The sequence below is a fragment of the Podarcis liolepis genome (assembly GCF_965112155.1).
Source record: "Podarcis liolepis genome assembly, chromosome: 4".
Classification (NCBI taxonomy): Eukaryota; Metazoa; Chordata; class Lepidosauria; order Squamata; family Lacertidae; genus Podarcis; species Podarcis liolepis.
In genome coordinates, this window is record NC_139558.1 from 52,923,987 (window position 1) to 52,945,748 (window position 21,762).

A 21,762-nucleotide genomic window follows, 5' to 3' on the forward strand; every position below is an offset into this window, starting at 1 on the left:
TCTCCCCCCCCCCCTTATCAATGCAGAAGAACATTCTTCTTTCGCCTCCTAGTACAATTAGCAGTCAATCCAAGCTGCAATGCATTCCAAATGCAAATCTTGAGGAATTTTCCAACACAAGGTGACCTTTATCATCGCAATGCCATAGGGAGTCAGGGGGCGTTAGAGAGCAAGTATGGTGCAGTTGTAAGCACGTCAGACCAGGGCTATTCATGAAACTTGCTAGATGACCTTAAGTCAGGTCAGACCCATCACTTACTCTATTCCACTCTTTGTTGGACCACAACTCCCATCATCTCTGACCATTGGCTAAACTGGCTGGGGATTATGGAAGTTGCAGCCCAACAACACTGGGGACTCAAAATTGAAGAGTGCTGCTTAGTCTACCTCACAGGGCTGTCCTGTGAACAAAATGGGGAAACCATGCATGCTGGTCTAAGCTCACTAGAGAAAAGGTAGAGTTAAAATGTGTGTGCAACATATGCACCTTCAAATTGCCTCTGAATCCATCAGTTTCTCAGCAAGCCAGATCTCGCTGCTAAAAATGGAATGAGGCTTTACAGCTAGCTGAGTATTTAACCTTTCAAACTTTTACGGCCTGTGAAAAATTGAGTTCTCAATTAGTGATTCTGGAAGGAAATATCACTACATGGTGGTCTAAAGGACTGTCATCTGACTCTTCTCAGAGACTGCAAAATTCAGGGCAAGTTTTGTTGAACTATTGGACTTGTGTAAATACTTGGACGATAGTGTCAAGAATCAAGAAAATCACTGAGACTACCAAAAGTTAAAGTTACACTAACATAGGGACAGGGAACTTCTGTCCTCCAAGCCTTTTCATCTGGTCCTCAGGGCACTAGCCAGGTCTCACCCCTAACCTACCCTGCTCCACACCCTCTGTGGGTGGCTTTTGCCCAGCTACAATATGTCATTAAACTGTTATAATACCCCTTGGTCCCTGGGTGGTGGATAGAGAAATGGGTGTGTAGAACCCACCGGTTTTTTGTGTGGCTGGAATGTGGTCTACAATATAAAGGTAAGAGTCGCATCCATTGATTCACTCATTTTTGCCTATGACATGCACATATTTTTTCTGGTCTCCACCAACCACCGGTATGCAGCCCCCATGTACAAATGTAACCCTCAGAACTTCACCCTAACATTAAGGAAAAATTGCTTTGAAAGTGGCACAGTAACCCCAAATGACTGGTAGGCACATGTCTTCTGATTGCCACTTGCAAAAAGGATGTGGGGGTATCTGTTGTCTTTGCTCAAGCTGGTGCAGGCTTCCTGGAGTGCTGTTCCTGGGGTATTAAAGCTGTTGCTATGAGAAGACCCAACATTTTCCCAGCTCCTTTCCAACCCCATCCTCAGTCGAAACCACAGGCTTGATGAACTTGCATAGTGATGACACTTCCTTGCTACATACTTGCTACCTTATTTAAAATCTATGGAAAAATGCTGGCCAGGGGGGATAAACCTATGTGGGTGTGGGTGCGTAAATACTTCAAACCATTATGACAAGTATGAGGAAATGGCAATGAATTATAATCTCGTCCAGATTTTACATACAGTATCTGAAGAAATCTGTAATGGTAGAAAGAAGTATGAAAAAGTTAACGTGATCAGATTGTGATCAAGGGGATGAAAGGGACATCTTTTTAATCAAGGTGAGACAGAATTACCTGGTTATCTTGGACAACCATCTCAGAGAATCCATAAATATTGACATACTATCAATAGACATTGACCCGCAGAACACCTACAAAGCCAATGGTAGGATGGGGCTGGAGATCCTTCAAAGAAGTGCAACTCTGCAAAATTACAAGAAGAAAGAAAATGGACTGAAGTGGAACTTAATAAGCACAAGTAACCTCAACAACTCATCACAATAGCCGGTCAAATCCATATACAATGAAAAATATTGTGGGTTTTGTTTTCTGAGTATATTCAATTTTACCCCTTGATCCATTTTATAATGTGATGTTTTAATGCTAAAACATACAAAATATATAATGTTTCTATAAATTGTCAATAAAAAAGAAAGAAAAATGGGTAATGGAACAAGCGATCAAAATAGCAATGACAGCAAAAATGTTTCAAGAATAAGTTCTGATGTGATGAGAGCACTGAGAGTGCAAAATGTGTATTTGGGGCTTTATAAAGCTCTAGGCAAGTGACTCGGCAGGAAACACCAGCACAGTGGGAGGGCACAGCTTTTGCTGAGTTAATCAATTATAAAGCAGCAGACATTAAAATGTACAGTGCATGGATCCCACAACTGTTGTGGAACAATAGCGAAGCCCCCATTCTACCCTGCCAAAAAACTGTACATACCTCTAAGATGCAAGAAATCTCTCACATTTCCCACAGATAACAGCAAAACTTTCCAGAAGAACATGGCTATTAATCTATGACAAAAATACTGGTAACACCAAAAGTCCCATTTTCTGAAGAGAAGATTGCAGCGAAGATGTCTGATTCTGTTTGCAACAATGATTAGACAAGAAACAGAAACATGTGCCAATATTTTAATGCGCAACTTGAGAATAATTGTTAGACCCGTATCTTAACTGTTGCTTGTTGTTGTGAACATAGTTCTTGGTGGAAAATGCAGTGAAAATCATGGCATTATCTCCCAGCAGCTCTCACAATATTGTAGGCTTGGTTCCCCCCGCCCTGGTGCAGTCATAGGCCAGCTGGAAGCAGACTGAGATGTGGGACTGATAAAGAAACTCTTCATCATCTTAGGATCCAGCATTACTGAACACCCCCGAGTACATATTTTATCAGGGTGTTCAATGGCAATAAAAGAAAGAATGTTAAAGGCCCACAGATTGTCTTAAGGAAATTTGCAGGAGGAAATGTCAGGGTTCCAATGGGCTCATAGTCCAAGCAGCATATATGGCGTCAATGTTTCATGGTCAAGATTCAATACGAGCAACTGAAGCAGCACTACTATACGCATTCTTATTGGCAAATTAGTTTTTGCTCAGTGGATATGGGAGAATGTGTTTATGAAGGTGTAAGGCGAGTGAGAGAATAAAAAGAGCATCATGCTCATTGTTCAAGTCATGGGTGTCATGGCGGAACCTCAAAATCCTTCTGTTCATCTTTTCACTACAAGTCCATTTCAAAACAGGTCGTCCCATGCTGTTGTTTCTCTTTGACCATCACCACAGCACGTTCTGACCACTAGCAGTGAGTCTGAAGCAGGAATAGGGAACCTGTGACTGACCAGATATTATTGGACTCCAACTCCCATCAGCCCCAGCCAGCATGGCCTATGGTCAGGTTGATGAGAGCTGTAGTCCAGCAACATCAGGAGGGCCACAGGTTCCTGATCTCTGTTCTAAAGGACCCACAAGAAACAGAAACTGAATTTCCAGGTATCCATAGTGTCTTCAACTGTGGTCAGTTTATTTCTCGTAAAAAAAATGCCTGTTCTCAAGAATTCGTGAATCAACTAATGTCCAAGTCAATGGTGGTGTTGGGACAGATAAATGTATGTCTGCACATGCTATTGCCAAAGCCATATGAAAGGGCAACAAATGGGGTGATCTGAAGACAATCCTGGCTGCTGCTACATTATCTTTGTACTGGATGGAGACTGAATAGCAACAAAGCTTTAGGGAGCACTCCCTGTGCCAACTCCATAGTCAAGATGCCACTCCTGATTAGTGGTCCAGATTATTATTATTTTATTTCTCCAATAAAATTTTAATTGCGTAATATTTCAAGAAGCTTGTGTATATGCTTGTTCAATCACGCAGTGTGGCAAATCCATGTTTACCTAATAGACTGCAGTGATTTAATAAAAACTCCCGCAAACTATCCGGTAAATAATATATTTTTTTGTTATTATCAACACAGGTGCCAAAAATAATGAACTTCATTTATCCGTTTTGGCCAGATTGTTAGGAAACAATTATGTGAGGCTTTTAAAAAAATACATTAAAATTTGGATCATATTCAAGGGTATCAAGACTCATCTCCATTACAGAGGGCAGGGGAGAACCAGTGGTGAAGTTACATCCAAAAGGCTGTTTTTAATTAACCAGCACTTCACCTTTGAATACCCTTGCTGTGTCAAGATATTACTGCAAATATTGTTTCTGAGATCAGTTACTTATCTCAAACTGCAGCAAAGACTGACAACAAGGTGCTGGATTTTAATGCTAGAGAAAGTTCCTGTTGTCTTCGTACTGTGCTTCTCCTTCCAAAGTCCCCACAAATACTTTTCATACTGAATTTCTGCTGCTTTGGACCAAGTTGAATTTTGCAATTTGTATTTTCCCTTGAAAATGGCAGTTGCAGCAGCAAGTCATTAAAAATGAAAAACACCATTTTGAAACCCCTTTGCTCAGCATTTTGCCTATTGAATCCATATCTTAATGATAGACGCTTCAAGAGAAAAGATTGATAGACATGTCTGAGCAGATGTTTGATGATGTGTTAAGCCCTTTGGGAGGGGGGTGTCTGGTAAAACAAATAAGAGAAAATGGAGCATTATACTGATGTGGATACAATCAGTTTCTGCAGAAGTGTAAGAATTCTGATACGTTGGATAAAATACTGCTTGTGAGCATGTTTATAAACTCCAATCTCAAGCCTTATTTCAGTTTCTTTTAAATGGAATCTCAGGCTTTACTGTACTTTACAATACTTTATCATACATTACAATGGCTACTAATCATGATGACTACAATGTACCTCCACTGCTGGAGGCAGTTTGCTTCTGAATACTAGTTGCTGGAAACTGCAGGAGAGGAGACTGATCTTGTGTTCAGGGCCTACTTGGGGGTTTCTGATTGGCCACCATGATACTGGACTAGATGGGCCATTGGTCTGATCCAGTATGCTTTGCATATGTTCCTAAGTACTTAAAATAGTGAAAGTGAATGTGCTAGACCAGAGATGGTGGTACTTTTACATGCAAGGTTTTGGAAGGAACTATTGGGAAGCGAAAGCCTCCAAGTAACACAATCTGCTCTTCATATTTACAGGACAACTCAACTCAAAATAAGTGTGCTTCAAAAATTTTTTTTTATGAATGGGAAGTTTGCTTAAAAGAAGCTTTTCATTACTGATTAGGAGTGAGTTTTTTTGTGTTTAATCCTGCTCCCAGATAAGTCAAATTTAATTCTGTAAAGCTTCATTTAATTCCTAGGAAGTGTCGATATTGGGGCTTAAAAAGTGCAGTGCTTAACCAATAGTAAGTTAATTATTAGCTAATTTGTGCTAATTATGAAAGATAAAGCCTCTGGATGGACAAGTACTTTATCTTGCTTTCAAGACTGGTTGCATAAACTCCAACCTTCAGATGGCTTTTAAAACTTTATAGCTACTATTTTGGCTGATAGCCACTTCCAACATTTTGCATTTCCTAGTCAGAATCCGTCAAGCATGGGGCGGGGGGGGGGGAGCATGCCGAGTGCATGCAAACTGCCGCAAGTGACCACCACTGCCACACCTGCTTAGTTGCATGGACATGTATTGAGAGAAGCTAAGTATGATTGAGTCTTTCCCACGTATAGGGCCAGCCCACTGAGGTGAACAGGAATCCCGCATGGGTGACCCATCACCACTGGAAAAGTGAGGAGAAGCAGCAGTGGCAGATCCCATGGAAGCAGTGGCTCTGCAGTGGCAGGAGATGGCACCGTGGCCCATCCCTGCCCACATATATGGACCAATGCTCTAAAACAGAAGTAGGTGCTAGCATCATTTGACATTTTATATAAGCACTGCATTGTATGTTTTTTGCCCTCAGGGAATCATAGAATCAGAGCATTGTAGAATTGGGAGGGATAGTCCAATAAGCAGTTGTCCCATACGGGGATCAAACCTGCAAACTTGGCATTATCAGCACCCTGTTCTAACCAACTAAGCTATCCAGGCGTGCTATTTGTGTAAGAAACTAAACAGTAAACAACTAGGGGAGTTGTTAGGAGGTGGCCCAGGGGGCACGAGACATGGGTTGTTTGCACTGAGCCTTAGGTCCCCTGTCCTTTCTCTCCCTTTTTAGACCATTTAAACCTTATTTTGTTGGCTGGAGATGGTGGCAATTGTAGTCCAAAACATCTGTAAGGCACAAGGTGGACAAAAGCTGTCACAGGAGCAAGAACCTTGTACAACTTGGGCCCCATGTCCCAAGGAAGCCTGACCTGCAGAATTTTTTGTTATGGGGTTGGTGTCTTCACTTTCCCCCTCTTTCTTTCTTTCTTTGCAAAATCTGCTTCTTCTTCTTCTTTTTAAAGGAAGCCTTGGTACATTGAGACTATGCACATGTGAAGTGTGCAATGATTTAAAATTAGGAACATAAGAAGGTGCCTTATACAGAGTCTATCTAGCTCAGTACTGTCTACACAGACTGGCAGCAGCTCTCCAGGGCTTCAGGCAAGCTTCTCTCTCATCTCTACCTGGAGGCGCCACAGATTGAACCTGGGACCTTCTGCATGTAAGGCAAATGCTCCTAGTACTAAGCTACAGCCTTTCCCCACTGTGTCACTAATCTATTGCAATTCACATCACAAACCCGCCCCAGGTCCTTGGGCTAAGAGGAAGATTCCATTTCTCTCCTTGCACCCTGCCAATTTTGGTTGTTCTGGTATAACAATGGTTTGTCCTGCAGTACTGCAGATCAGGATGCATGGGAAAAGATGGTTCTAGTCATCACTGTTCACAGTAGAATTAGTTGCTATGCCACAAGATGAATGGGTAGAGTTCTTTGGCTGCAGTCTTATGCTCACATAGACACTGAACACAGTGGAATGTAGTGCTGAATAAATGTACATAGACTCAGACTGCGTGTTTCACCTTTGTTTGAGAAAACACTGGCACCCTTCACATGCTTTAAGGGGCTGGACGCAATTACTGTGGAGCAGGACTTCAGTGCTGTGCTTGCCCCAGCATCACCCTTGTCACTGGATTGAACTCTGTGACATGCACCTATGTGTACTCACTTGCCCATTCATAGGCACCTCTTTGAAGGCACCCATGCTCGGTGCATGGACATGGAGGAGGCAGGACCAGGTGTGCATGAGATGCTGAGGGTGGCATGTCCCGTGACATGGCTCTACCCCCCCCCCCAATAATCATTCCCATGCATATAGTGTGTGAACAGGGAAATCATTTCAACTAGGTTTTTGCACGGCGTTCTCCCCTTCCTATTTCTCCTAGAATTCTGATGCTAATTTGTTTTGTGTCTGAAGGTCAACTGTCTTTCCTAAGAAGGACAGCAAATAATATTGGTGCAATGCCAAGAGGCATTTTTATGAGCATGTAGTTGTTTAGTTGTTTAGTCGTGTCTAACTCTTCATGACCCCATGGCCCAGAGCACGCCAGGCATTCCTATCTTCCACTGCCTCCCACAGCTTGGTCAAACTCATGTTAGTAGCTTCAAGAACACTGTCCAGCCATCTAGTCCTCTGTCGTCCCCTTCTCCTTGTGCCCTCCATCTTTCTCAACATCAGGGTCCTTTCCAGGGAGTCTTCTCTTCTCATGAGGTGGCCAAAGTATTGGAGCCTCAGCTTCAGGATCTGTCCTTCCAGTGAGCACTCAGGGCTGATTTCCTTCAGAATGGATAGGTTTGATCTTCTTGCAGTTCATGGGACTCTCAAAGAGTCTCCTCCAGCACCATAATTCAAAAGCATCAATTCTTCGGGGATCAGCCTTCGTTATGGTCCAGCTCTCACTTCCATACATCACTACTAGGAAAACCATGGCTTTAACTATACGGACCTTTGTCGGCAAGGCGATGTCTCTGCTTTTTAAGGTGCTGTCTAGGTTTGTCATCGCTTTTCTCCCAAGAAGCAGGTGTCTTTTAATTTCATGACTGCTGTCACCATCTGAGCATCGCTGCAGGTAATAAACAAGAATTCGCTTATTATGCTTTTGCACTGCACTCACCACCAAATTGCAGCTGTTTTGCAGGAGATTTATAGGGCATATAAATGGACACAAAAATGATGAATACCACTAAACACAGAAGACTGCATCTCAAGCCAGGAGCATGTTTTCTCTAGGTAATGACCTATAACAGATCAATACATTCCTGGCACTATATAAACACTCTATCTTGTGCCTTTCAGAATCTTCAAGATTTACTCTAATCTAGTATATTTTCATGTCTACCTTAAATTGCTTCTTAATCCCTGGGTGAATTAAAACTCAAATATTCACTTATGCTCAGTATCCTTTGCACTGATGCATCCTGCTACAGTGGTACCTCGAGTTACAAACACCTCAGGTTGCAAACGCTTCAGGTTACAAACTCCGCTAACCTGGAAGAGTTACCTCGAGTTGAGAACTTTGCCCCAGGAGAACGGAAATTGTGTGCTGGTGGCGCAGCGGCAGCAAGAGCACACCTCTAGTTAAGAACAGTTTCAGGTTAAGAATGGATCTCCAGAACGAATTAAGTTCGTAACTAGAGGTACCACTGTATTTTGACTCACTCATGTGTTGGATTCACTTCCCTTGCCATCATTGTTTAAAAGTTCCTTTATTTTCTATCCATTCCAGTCTACAAATAAGGACTACAACAGAGCCAATGCAGTGTAATACTTAGAGCAAGGTCAGTATCTGGAGGAAAAGTAACCACATTTGCTACTCCTACAATAGTGTTTAGGAGCAGGGGAAGCCAGATTCAAATGCCCCACTCTGCCATGGGGCACTCATGCCACTCTCTCTCTTAAGCTACCTCACAGGGTCGTTGTGAGAATGAGATGTGGAGAAGAACCTTGGATGCTGCTGCCCTGGGATCCTTGGCGAATTTGCTTTTAATACTGTTTTTAATGCTGTAACCTACCCTGATACCCTAGGCTGAAGGGCAGGTAATAAATAAATATAAATTTTAAAAGAGAAAGTGGGTACGAATATAATTAATAGCAGCAACTTATCCCATTTCTCAGGTGCAGAACTCATAATCTTCAGGCATCTTCATTTAAAGGCTCTGTACTAGCAGGTCTGAAACGTATTTCTACAGTGCTGCTTCTTAGAGTTGAAAGGAGTAATGCTATTTAGCATTTACACAGAACTTTAGAGCCCATATGAAATTACTTTATAGTGAGTCAGAACATTTGTCCACATAGGCTGCTCTTATCTTGCAGACCTCTTCCAAGTCTTAACTAGAGATGCCAGGGACCGAACTTGAGATCTCATATATTTAAGACATGCACTCTAGCATTGGCCCGTGGACTTTCCCTGTTGCTCTTACTTACAACAAAGTGTGCCAGTATTGCTATATGATGGGTGTGACGTGAGTGAGGCTGAGAAGTGAGGCACTGGAGGCCCAGAGCATCTCAAAGGAGGCTTCTTCTCATAAAGAGCAGCAAAGTGGATATAATGGCAAGGTTAATCCAATATTTATTTGTGCAAATAAACAGGATTCATCTAGGTTTTTTTATTTCTGCAGACAAACACATGTTTAGGACTTAATGTAGTTTTCACTTTCAAACAAACTTCATATTCCATAAAACATGTAAGCAAGCTGCAACTGTCCAGCTCAGTTCTAAGGTAACCCTTAGTGCTAAGCAACATGCCCAGTTCTGCTTTCTTATAGAAATGACACTGGACTGACTATGCCTGCTATATTCATTCCACAGACCAACCAGCTTCCCCCCTTCTTTGTTCTGAGATCACAGGTTTATGTAATTTATGAAATCTAAGACTGAGCAATGCACTTGTCCAAGGGAGAGGATGTAAAATCCCATCCCACTGTGGATAGTGCCTGCTGTTCCATTGATTTTCATAAGGGTTGTTTATTCATAAGCTCTGTGTTTAAAGAAGACTGTGGTGCATGAATGAATGAATGTCACTGGATGTTCCTGTCTTGAATATTCACAGGGAAGTTTATGGAAAGCAATACTTTTGATCACATCACACCACCTTTTGATGATCCCATGATGGGCACGTGTTGAAGAATTCAGAGAAATGTGAAGCCCCCTGCAATTTCAGCATGGAAAGCTCACTCAGTCAAAGTGTTCACCAGCGAAATTGATCAAGGTCGCTAACCTTCCCTACAGCTAAAAAACAAAGTAGGAATAGTTGTGTCTTTGTGTGGAGAAGACTTCATCTATTTTTCCTTTCTGTACCTATGCCATCTCTTTTCAGGACGATCCTACAGCAACTTTGGAAATGTTTATGGAAAGTTCCTTCAGCTCTACAGTTTACCATTTAACACTTCACAATTTCTTCACATACTCTTTTTATACAATATGATTCTAAGATAACAATTCCCTCCTTTCCATCACCCATTTTTGGTCCTCTGCTTTACCTCTTTTATAGAAGTGGCTTTATTTCTGCCATTCTGTCATTTAGGTGAGTGACAAATTTTGCCGGAAACAAATAGCAATAGTGAGTTGAAAAAGCAGAAGGTTGTCCTGGCTCCCACCCAGACTAGGCTTTTACTTGAGAGTAAGGAAGCTATCTTAATCGAGGCAGTGAAGAGATACAGGCTCAATAACAGATAAGAGTCACAACTTCTGCTATGCTCAGGCTGGATTCCAGGAAAGGTAAAGCTAGCCAGTCAAGAAGAAGCAGCTCAAGTCCAAGAAGTCCAAGGTCAGGGCAAGGAGCTCAGAGCTGCACAGAAGCATCTGAGTTGTCCCAATGGATGGGCACACCAAGTTTCTCCATCTACTCATCACCAGAGCGCCACCTGCTTTTGACAGCCCCAGGTACCTCCAAGTGGACCCAATCCAACCAGGGGCAATTCAGGGCTGCCTCAACTCAAACCAGCTGAATCTCATGTCAACATGAATCAGCCCAATTCAGTTTGAGGTCTGGGATCTGTTTAGCAATCCTATAAACCAATAATGAAACCATAACACTGCCAAATGAGACTACAAGAAGCATGGTCAAACATTAAGGGACAACAGTGGAGGAAATTTCTCCCACATAGACATCTCTCAGCCCAACAACAAGAGAGAGGTAGAAGCAGGATGAACTCTAGATTCCCTTACACTGAGTTCTGTTTGGAGATTACTAGACTGTAAGTGGACAGAACATTCCCATCAGCTTCCACAGGATGCAAAGCTTACATTGGCTTCAATAAAGGACCTGCATCCTTCTGTCTAAGAGTACATTAGACACTTGAGGATACATTTTACAATGTTACAATAATTACCCCGAGTCAATTATTGTCGTTTTTAACCATAGCAATTTGTCAATCTAGCTAGAAAAAATATTCTGATGTTTCAGTTACACTCTTATCAGTACTCCAGCGAAAGTTAAATGTTAATTTCCTTTTACTGCTGTTTTCTCTCCCATAAAGCCAACAAAGTCTCATGATTACATTATTTGAGTAGAAAGCAAAGCAGGTGCTGATAGGAGTAAGGAATGGCATTTCTTCAAACCATAAATCTCCTAGCAATTGTTCACTACAGGCTCGGATGGTAGTTAATTTTCTTAAGCGCTATAGTAAATGCACTTTGTTCCCCTGCAAGGCTGAACTTTTTCTATAGCTTAGCTACTCAGCAGAACTACTGGGAAGTAGCCCATTACCGCAGATGGAAAAGTGAGGCAGAGGGATAATATTATAGAATCATGCATGGGTATGTGCTTCCACTCTGGATATCACAAGGTCATTAATTCTTCTGATGTGGAATTAGTTATATTTTTGGCCTCAGGTGTTAAGGGAGGAAACAGGTGATGATGACACCACCACCATTCATACATTACAGGGAACACAATTTTTCTGTGTCCCAAAAACTGAAGTATAAAACAGATAGTGGGGGGTTAGTGTGATTGTGAGGCAGACAAATACAAACCTGTCTAAATGTATTGTAAATATGAAAGAATCATACCTGCAGATCCCATATGAGGAGCTCCCTCAGCTTCCATATGCCCTACAGCACTGGCTCTGAGCAATTACATAATGCAAAATGAATGTGTCTCTTTTCATCTCTTAGATGCAGGAGAACTCCATGGGATGGCTGGTACTGAAGTGGAAAATCTCTCTACAGAGCTGGAGGGGCAATTTGAAGAGCTCTTTGATCTGTGAATGTACTTACAAGGGTCAGAAAAAGGTTGCAGAAAGGAACTGACTGGCCCTGATTTGACACATTCCACAGTCACGGGCCATCAGAAGAGCATGAGGAGAAGAGCATGAGTTCTGTTAGCCAAGAAGAACTGAGCACCAGCAGAACTTCAGTCCTTTCTCTGTTGGGACTTGTAGTAGCAGGAAAGGACTGAATTAAATTGGTTAAGATCCTTACCCATAGATCTTGACTGCCATGGACTGATTGAACGCAGAGGAATCATGGAGAGAATCAGCTGGGGAATCACCAAGGGAAGACTGCTCGGAACCTGGGGAGTGGTGGTGGGATGACATTGAGCAGTCATAGGGAGAAGACTGGAAAGAGGTGTCAGAAGCTGAAAAAGTAACAGGGCTTAGTGAGCTGGGACAATCTGTGGCAGGGAGAAGTCAAGAATCAGAGGCAGAAGCTGGCGAGTATGAGGAGAGAGGCCAAGAAGCAGAGATGAGTCAGGCTGGTGAAGAGTCACGGGTGTCTCCCTTCCTTCTGTGACAAGCTCCCCTCCCCCATCTCCCAGAACTAGGAGAGGCATGAAAAGCGTAGAGAAGAGATTGCTTGGGGGAAACCATGGAGAGGAGGAGACATAGACCACTGTGGGGAGGTGGAGACCTTTGGACTCGGCAACTGATTTCATGGAGTAAGACCACTGGGAATGAGCTGCTGTGCTCATCAGGCCTGACACTCAGCCAAGTCTGTGGAGATTGTGTTTTTGCTAATAAAGAGATAACTTTGAACTGTGTGGTTACTGACCGGCACCATCTGTGACATTGGCCTTGGTCAAAACACCAAAATCGCCACAGCTGGACGTTGCATTCATTTTGTTTACTTGCTATAAACGTCAAGCCTGATTCCATTATAGTGCAATACTGAGGCAAGTGGGTCACTCCAGGAGGGCATGATAAAATGTGTAATTTCACTGCATCTCATTTACACATAATGAACAAGAGTGTTTTCATAACATTTATTTAATAATAATCAATAAGCATTTAACATCTGGAATCATCAAAGCAAGGACCTAGATTCTGTTCTATTTGGTTTTAAGAATGATGAGAATCTCCAGATCAGCCTTTCTCAACCTTGTATCCCCAGATGCTGTTGGACTACAACTCCCATCATCCCTAGCCAGTAGGGCCAGTGGTCAGGCATGATTGGAATTGTAGTGCAACATCTGGTGGCACAAGGTTGAAAAAGGCTGCTCAAGAATCTAACAACATTCAGTAACCAGAAAGTCCAGATATACATGCTATCCACATGTGTGTTGCATGACTATAGTTCTGTATGCTAATTTCAAGCAATATTAGCAAACTATATTTTAGTACGGTGATTTGCCTCAGTACCAGAGTCTTTCAGATAAAGGTTTCCTCTGCTAGCATGGGTAGATCTACCCATTTTGCTGGTGAAGGAAGAGTTAAATCTTCTATTTGTCCTTGGGAATACCCAGTATGTTTCATTTTAATCTCAGCTCCAACTTGCCTATTAATTATTAGCACTAATTTCAGAGTAGCACCTAGAGGATTTAACGAAGATTAGTGCCCCGTTGCCCTTGAGATAGTGTAAAAGCCATAGACAAGGGGAGGGCACAATCTTGCCTCAGTGGGCTTCTCCCAACTTACTTATCAACAAAATGGAGAATATATGAAGATTTGCTTGAAGATTTTTTTAACTGCCCAACTAAACAACACAAGGATTACATGACTGCTTTTATCTATTTGCTCAAAAGAAAGAAAGGACGCCTTGCTGTTTCTCTTGCCTCACATGAACTCCAAAAGATGCACCAAAACCAGGGTCAGGCAACAGTTGCTACACAAGAAGCTGCCTTATAATGGAGTCGTACCATGGGTCTGAAGCAGTGCCAGGATGGTTTCTACAAGGGCAGGTCCTCAAGAAGCATATAAAATAGTGGTAATCTGGTTAGTATAGTGTACTTGGATTTTCAAAAAGCTTTCGACAAGGGAGCTCATGCATTCTTACTGGGCATGTGACAAGTTTACTAGGTTCTGGCAAAACGTTTTTGATGTTTGATATTATTGGTCAATCACTGAACCCAAATCCTTCTCTGGCCTTCCTGTCACTAGATGCTGATCTAGACTCTCCCCTTATACATAAGGACCTAACTGCCCTACAATTTAGGATGGCTCATTTAGAGATTGCCTCCCAATTGAAAGGCTCCCAGAGGTCCATCTCCGACGGAATGGCAAGGGAAAGTTTGGGACCTGGCTCTTTCTGAGCATCTATTGAAACACAAAAGGGTTGTTCGATGTCATACTAAACCTGATCGGTTTGACAAGGTATGGTCCCCTATACACCTCTATGTAAATAAAAGTGATATTAACGTTAAACCTCCAGCCACTCATACTTACTTATGGACAGGCTATGCTATAGATAGGTGAAGCCTTAGCAATCCATTCAATGATGAGTTGTTTGACAGCAGCCCCCTCCCAAACCCCCACTGAAAATCCACTGCAAAGACATCTTGTCTGGATTCATAACTCCAAACAACTGTATTTGGAGCATGATGTTGTCAGTATGCAGATCATACCTATTTCTCTATTCCATCTCAACCAAGAGAGGCTGTTCAGGTAACTGAACCAGGGTCTGGGACCAGTGATGGGCTCCATGAAAGCTCACAAGCAGAAGCTAAATCCTGACAAGACGGAGGTTCAAAATTTAGGAAATGCAAAGGTTTTTAAAATATTATTTATCTAGACTTTTAACTGATAGTTTCATGGTGTACTGGTTTTAACTACTGTCTGTAATGTATTATAATTATATTTTTAAATAAAACAAAAAAAAATCCTTCCAGTAGCACCTTAGAGACCAACTAAGTTTGTTATTGGTATTGGTGAGCTTTCTCGTGCATTCACACTTCTTCAGATACCATCTGAAAACCCAGGGAGGAAGGCTGGGTTTTCAATTTGAAATCTAAAAAATGCATTATAGTCGTTCAGTCAGGATGCAATCTGCAAAAGACCACTTTCTCCAAGTATGTTTTCTGTCACTAAGACCCCATCACCACACAGACATACCACAACAACCATGATGTCCTTCATTATCAAGTAGTTTTGTAAAAAGCCCCCCTTGTAGTTAATAGTGCAAATTAACATGCCCTGGGAAAAGATCGAAAATGTGTGTCATCTCGCCCTGCCCAATGCAATCATTTGCCATCAGGAGAATTGTGACCCCATAGTAAACCTGCCACTTCAAAAATCATTGTGTCTAGCTCAGCAAAAATCCAACCCACTGAAATAAGCTCAGCAAATCTCCCTTATTTCATTTAATCAAAGACAGGCTCTTGTGCTGTTACAAGCCCATTGGCATTTTTAGCATATCAGTATACAGAAAAGCTGTAGGTTAAGAATCTGCAAGGCTGCAGTTTGCTAAAATTATATAAAGTGCCAAGACAGATTTTAAAATTGCCAGCAAACCCACTTTTAATGGCTGCTCTTCATCTTGTCAGCGTAAGATGGAATAGATATATAATCAGTGAAAGAAACATACAGGCTTCCTACACTTCTCTGTAGAATCATTCAGTCAAATATAGCTCTCTGTCAATAGAGGGGAACAAACAAGGAAAATGCAACGTTAAAAACAAACAGGGAAGCCATTAATCAGATTTCTACCAACCTTTTATCAAATCTATTAAACATTCTGAAATGGTTACAGAAATGGAAGTATATTGATTCAGTCCAATTTTCTTCTGAAAAGGGACTCTGGAGTTGCTTTTCAGACCATTCCTCTATATATTTCTGGGCACTTCCAGGTGGCCATTGAATGGATTCTGCAACTTTCTCTTTTTATTACATCCACTAGATGGCATCTCTGTTCTTCAAAAAATGCCATTTTTTCTTCTGTTTTCCTTCTGTTTTCCTTCTGTGTTTCCTGAAAACAATATCCCATAATTTATTTTAAAAAAGAAAGATAAATTGTTCTGCTTCTATGCAAGGATACCGCAGAATGCTTGTTGAATGGTTTCATAACATTGCCACACACAATAGCACTTGTGAACATTTTAAGGCCAAACTTGCTTGAATAATCTCGTGTCAACTAGACAAGATGTTGTGCAATTTGCATTCAACTCATATTAAAACCACCAATTCTAAGATGTGGTTATGCCATTCTTGTAATTTAAAATTCTATCTCTATCCTTTCATGGATTTCCTGATGACAGAATTCAGGGTGCTTGTACTGATCTCATCACAAACATTTTCATTTTCATTTATTTATATTTTAAAAATCCATCCTGCCCTTTGAGGGACTCTTACAATAATTCTGCTTCACCATACAATAAAGTGTGACTACTGTAGGATATCACTCAGAGTCCCTTTTAAAACATCTGTTTCCAAACTGCTGAGTGCTTAACTTAGTTGATTCTAATGTCTAATATTTTACAATTTTTAATGTGATGTAAGCCACCCAGAGTGGCTGGGGTATAAATAATAAAATTATTCTTATTCTTTTGCAGATGAAGAGGAAATTAGGGAATAAACAGCACCACATAATAACAACTTTTGATGGGCAGGAATTAATTCAACCATCTGTAGTTTCTAAAAACAAAGAACTGGCAATTATGTAGACACCTGATTAATTCTGCAAAACATTTCTGGAGAAAGCTGTGCAGTGTAATATTACACATTCCCTCAGAACTCCTGCTGAGTGCCATGAGATAATGCCTACGGAAGGATACAAAGGATAGTAGCTTTCATGGGAATTAAGCATGGAATGGACGTTGGGAATTTTTAACGTCTATGTTCAGGGCACTGTGCCATGGTGCCATATAAAAAGCAGGCTGTCGAAGTAATGTAGCAAAATCCCGGCTATGGAACATTATCAGGAGACAGTGCTAACACATTCCAGTTTTCCAGTGAACCTGGTGGGTGTACAGGAAGTCCTGCATTGATGCCAATCTTTTCCACTTGCTTGGAAATAAAATTTCCTTGAAGGGAGTCTGTTCTCCATTTAGCTGGAATTTCCCTTCAAAATCTACTTCAAACCAGCTTACTTCATCATATTCTATCCCATCAAATTCTACTTCAAAGCAGCTTACTTCACCATCCTTTATTACAAGGAGCTGTGAAAAAGCAACACAAATATTGCCCGTCAAATTTCAAGGTTTGGGGAACCATCTATATACACTCATTCAGTGCTGACAACATCTCTGTGGTAAGTTAATTCTGCACCAATGTATGGGAAACTGGCAAAGCGGATGACTGCAATGCAGCCTGAGCATTTTCTTGGTTTTTTAAAGCACCTTCCTTACCCACAAAGCTGTATGATGGTAGCAAATAATATCATTAAAGATCTGCAAAATTATTCATTGCCTGCTTGTTTTCTTCTAGATTAAAAGATCCCATCTAAAAGGTGCTCTTTTGTGATCAGGATCTGTGTCTCGAAGACTCTGTAATTAATCTGAGTTTTCAAGGGAAGTCCTCACAAAAATTAGTAAAATAATGAAGGAAAATGTCACCATCTGCTTTCAAACTGGCAAGGAAAGGGAAGCTTGCTTTATATAGATGAATTTATTCCCTAATGTGATTTATCCTATTGAGTCAAAGATAAACCACTATTTGATTAATGAAAATGAATGTATTATTTAGCAGAAGCAGAATAAAATCCAGAGAAACCAGAGCACAGAAGTTGAGCAGGTTCATAGAAATAAATGTGGCAGACTGTAAAAAAAAACACCAACCAACCTCATTTGGTATGCTAATCGCTCCATAAACTCTACTGCAGAAAGTATTAGTTTTATTCTGATTAATTGCATTCTGGGTTTTTTTAGGCTACTGCCATTGTAATGAACTCCTTGGCTGATTTTACTAGAGTTTTTTTTAAAAAATACCATCACTATTGCAGGGTCCTCTCAGCTTAAAGAATAAAGGTGATCTGATCTTGAACTTGACTGCATTTAAGGCCCATGGAAATCAATAGGGCATAAGCTTCTGTGTCCCCATCCTATCAGATTCAGCAAGCTAAGCCTCTTTAACTCTCTCTTGATTATGATTTTAGACCACAGTAGGGATTAACAGCTCTGACACATGTGCAGAACTTCTCAACAGCAGAAGGGATTCCTCCTGGTTCTCTTCTATGAGCCCCACATGCACAATAAAACTACCAGGTGATTTGCAGGAGATTGACAAGGATTTCTGACTCCCAGTTGTTTTACAGTAGCAACAAAATAGCTTTTCCCACCTAAATTAGGCTGCTGAAGTGGGAAACCTGGAATGTTCAAAGGCACCTTGTTCCTTAATTCTAATTGTGGCTATGTACACAACATACATTTAAAGCACATGACTTCCCCCAAAGAATCACGGGAACTGTAGTTTATTCCCCCCACAGAACTACAATTCCCAGCACTCTTAACTACATTTCTCAAGATTCTTAAGGGAGAGGAATGCGGTTTAAATGTGCTTTCAGTGCATGGTGTGTGTAGCTTGTGTGTCTTTTGCACCGGGCTTTGATTGGCTGATTTTTAAAAGGTAAAGGTTAAGGGACCCCTGACCATTAGGTCCAGTCGTGCCCGACTCTGGGGTTGCAGCTCTCATCTCGCTTTATTGGCCAAGGGAGCCGGCATACAGCTTCCGGATCATGTGGCCAGCATGACTAAGCCACTTCTGGTGAACTAGAGCAGCGCACGGAAACGCCATTTACCTTCCCGCTGGAGCGGGAAAACCTGAACAGGTTTTACAAGGGACGGCAACCTTTTTACAAGGGACGGCAACCTTTTTATCTACTTGCACTAGTATTTATCTACTTGCACTTTGATGTGCTTTTGAACTGCTAGGTTGGCAGGAGCAGGGACCGAGCAATGGGAGCTCACCCCGTCGCGGGGATTCGAACCGCCAACCTTCTGATCGGCAAGTCCTAGGCTCTGTGGTAAGCAGGTCCAAAGCTGTACCACACCTCTGTAGGAAAAACTCTTGTCTCTGCAAAAGCTTGCCCTGCCTAGAATAGGACTTGTATACACAGAACTGTTGTTCATGCCTTGCATTTGTTTAAACTTTTAAAGTCTCTTATGCTCTTACATCTGCACTTGTTTTTATAGCTTTCATACGGCAGGTAAGCAAATGAGAAAACAAACAGATACAGGTAAGCTGAGCAGCAGATGGCACAGTGTGTGTAAGGATTCATCTCCACATTTGGCAGTTAAGTAATTATTTTCATTCATGTCAGAACTACTATTGCATTAACAGGGACGTTGTTTGCATACATTTACTTAACACCATATTATTTGTTATGATATTGAGATACACACTTTCCAAGATCTAGCAATGACTGCGAGATCCAGATCGAGATATCATGGAACTTGCAGGCTACAAAGCAAATCAAGAGTGTCGAACAAAAGGTTGCCGTCCCTTGTAAAACCTGTTCAGGTTTTCCTTTAGGACAAGAACGGAAAGGTCAAGAAAAGGGCTGGTTCTGCTAGGAAGGTTGTTCACCTGCAGATAAGGCAAGTTGTTCTTGTCCACATTCACTCGCTCTTGAGATGGAAATCTTGAGAGCCTTTGCTATCTTTAGCTGAATGTTATGCCTCTGGCTATAGACTGGCCTGGCATATAAGATTCCACAGTGCAAAAGAGAGAGAAAGAAAGAAACCTGGAAGCAAAAGTAAATTATGAAACCAGTTTGTTTCTTGACTTTGAGAAACAGACATAAGAAAATGGGGGGGGGGGAGAGAGAGAGAGAGAAAGGGGACTGTGTGTTCTGGATCTTAAGAACCATGAGCAGATCTAAGATTGTGAAAGGGGACTTTTCCATCCCCTCCTCACACTGCAGCTCTCTGTAACCCCTGAAAATCTCCGCTGGAGCATCAGAGACCTTCCTGAGAAGCATGGGCTGTGTGACACAAAGGCTAATGAGAGAGGGGTAACTTAGCAGAGACACCATGGAGCTCGCCTTGGGCAAGTCTCCTCCACTCTGCTCCATTCTGGGGCAATTTCCCCTTCCTACATTTCAAAAGGGAGGCACAGGGACTGCAGCTGAGAGAAGAAGATGATTACCATCTGTGAGCTTTCTGTGGTTCTCAGCATTCACGTTTTAATAGTAAATGCATATATAGCCACCTGCCTAAGGTGCTTTTGTTTCATTTTTATCCAAGGGAATCTAGAAATATTTCCAAATGCCATAAGTCTCCTGTGACCTCCTTCCAAAAGAAACCAAACCCAGATAGACTCTCTGACTCAAATCTCTACCCACTCAGAGAAGCAAGCTAAGTGGGGCGTACAATGTCTCCACAATATAAAATACAGTATAAGGGATTGTGGGAAATCCCCCAGGCCATTTGGAACTAGAAGCATAAGGAAGGAAAGAATTTGACTAGAAAATGATTTCTTTCCCGTTGTGAACACTTATATTACGAATAAAAGAGGCATGCAGGGGAGCACCAGGTTTGCATTTTTTGAAGTAAAGGATACTTTAAAATGCTTCAGATGAGATGTTCGCATGAAGCAAATCTGCAGATCTTCTTGTCCACTTATTCCATTTGTGCCTATTATACCTTCTCTGAATTAATTTGATACAGCCGTGTGGTGTTGCATAGAAGCTTCTTCTGTTATTTCCTTAAGGCATCTCCGAAGCTGCTGTACCCTCCAGCAATCCCTCTTGCTGTACCAGTGCTCCATGTTTGGTATGCAACATTTCTGTAGATAACAGCTAATAGAGGTGATGTAAGAAAGGGAGCAAATGAAATTTAATTGTATTTTGAGTGTCAAGCACATTCTCTCTCTCTCTCTCTCTTTCTCTCTCTCTCTCTCTCTCTCTCTACTTTGGTTTCCGAATTTTTGCTTTCTCTTATATGTCAGGTGGGGGGGGGGAGTAGAAAAGTGATAACAAGCCAAATTAATGGTCTTTTGGAAAGGCTCAACAGACACATTTTATTTTCACACTAAGATTCTCCTTAGCCATCTTATTTTAGTGCGGGATGTCATGTTTATCTCAGGTCAGACTGATTATTTTTCATGTCGCCTGTATCTGATTCAAGTCCAAACTAGATGTGATGCTGAAGTGTGACTGTTAATGCATCTGTGATGTCTTCATGCCTGTCGATGTTAGTGTTGCTAAAAGCAATATGGATCAGGGGCCATAGTGCTGGAGGAGGGGATTAATTCCCTGTGCCCATTTCCCCATGTTTTCCCTGCAAAGCTGCTATAACTCATGGTGGCTTTCCAGTGTGTTAAACGCAGCAAGCTGGAGCAGAGGGAGAGAGGGCATAGCCGATTTTGTTGGCATCCAAGACCGTGGCCAGGGGAGAAGCAAAAACCTCATGGAGTGTAATGCTGTTTGCCTCTCCACTGCAGGCTCAGGTTGTATATATGCGTAAATAAACCATATATCATAAGACACCACAGTCTCCACAGAGCCTCCTTTCCAAAGGCATCACAGACTCTGCATGAGTGCCTAGAACTCCTGGAATCTTGCACCACTTGGATATTGGGGTGGCATGTAACAATATATAGTATGCTATCCTCTCCATTATAAGAATGTTACTCACAATGTAGAAAATGTGTCTTGCACACCACTGTCTTAAAGAATCAAACAATGGGGAGCTTTTGTTTGTTTTATAATTTTACTCAGTACAACTGTGCAAATAAGGTGCAAATGCTGTTGGTATTACTGTAATCATCTTGTCAATTACCTGTATCACTGCAGAGTAGTCTTCCATTGCAATCACAGGTACTAATTTGTGGGAGGCACTGATTGCTTTTGACAGGAAACAGAGGTGTTAATTTGACAG

General features: G+C 41.6%; 1 protein-coding gene and 2 long non-coding RNA genes across 5 annotated transcripts in view; 1 reads left to right on the top strand and 2 right to left on the bottom strand.

The window, feature by feature from the left end:
• KCNJ15 (potassium inwardly rectifying channel subfamily J member 15) overlaps positions 1–2,415 on the bottom strand; it is a 32,442-nt gene extending 30,027 nt beyond the window's left edge. Inside the window, exon 1 of one of the 2 annotated variants that reach the window (XM_083500231.1) lies at positions 2,338–2,415. The gene's annotated coding sequence lies outside the window, so the exon portion shown is untranslated. The remainder of the gene's footprint in view (positions 1–2,337) is intronic. The other variant, XM_083500234.1, reaches the window with a different exon arrangement.
• LOC310705604 overlaps positions 1–21,762 on the bottom strand; it is a 328,640-nt gene that overhangs the window by 30,027 nt on the left and 276,851 nt on the right. The window lies entirely within an intron of this gene.
• LOC310705529 lies at positions 5,617–12,741 on the top strand. Of its 2 annotated transcripts, none has more exons than XR_014525369.1 (3): positions 5,617–5,708; positions 9,844–10,034; positions 11,910–12,741. It is a non-coding gene; the product is annotated as an uncharacterized lncRNA (long non-coding RNA). The 2 variants fall into 2 exon arrangements; XR_014525370.1 differs by having other exon boundaries at positions 9,844–10,002.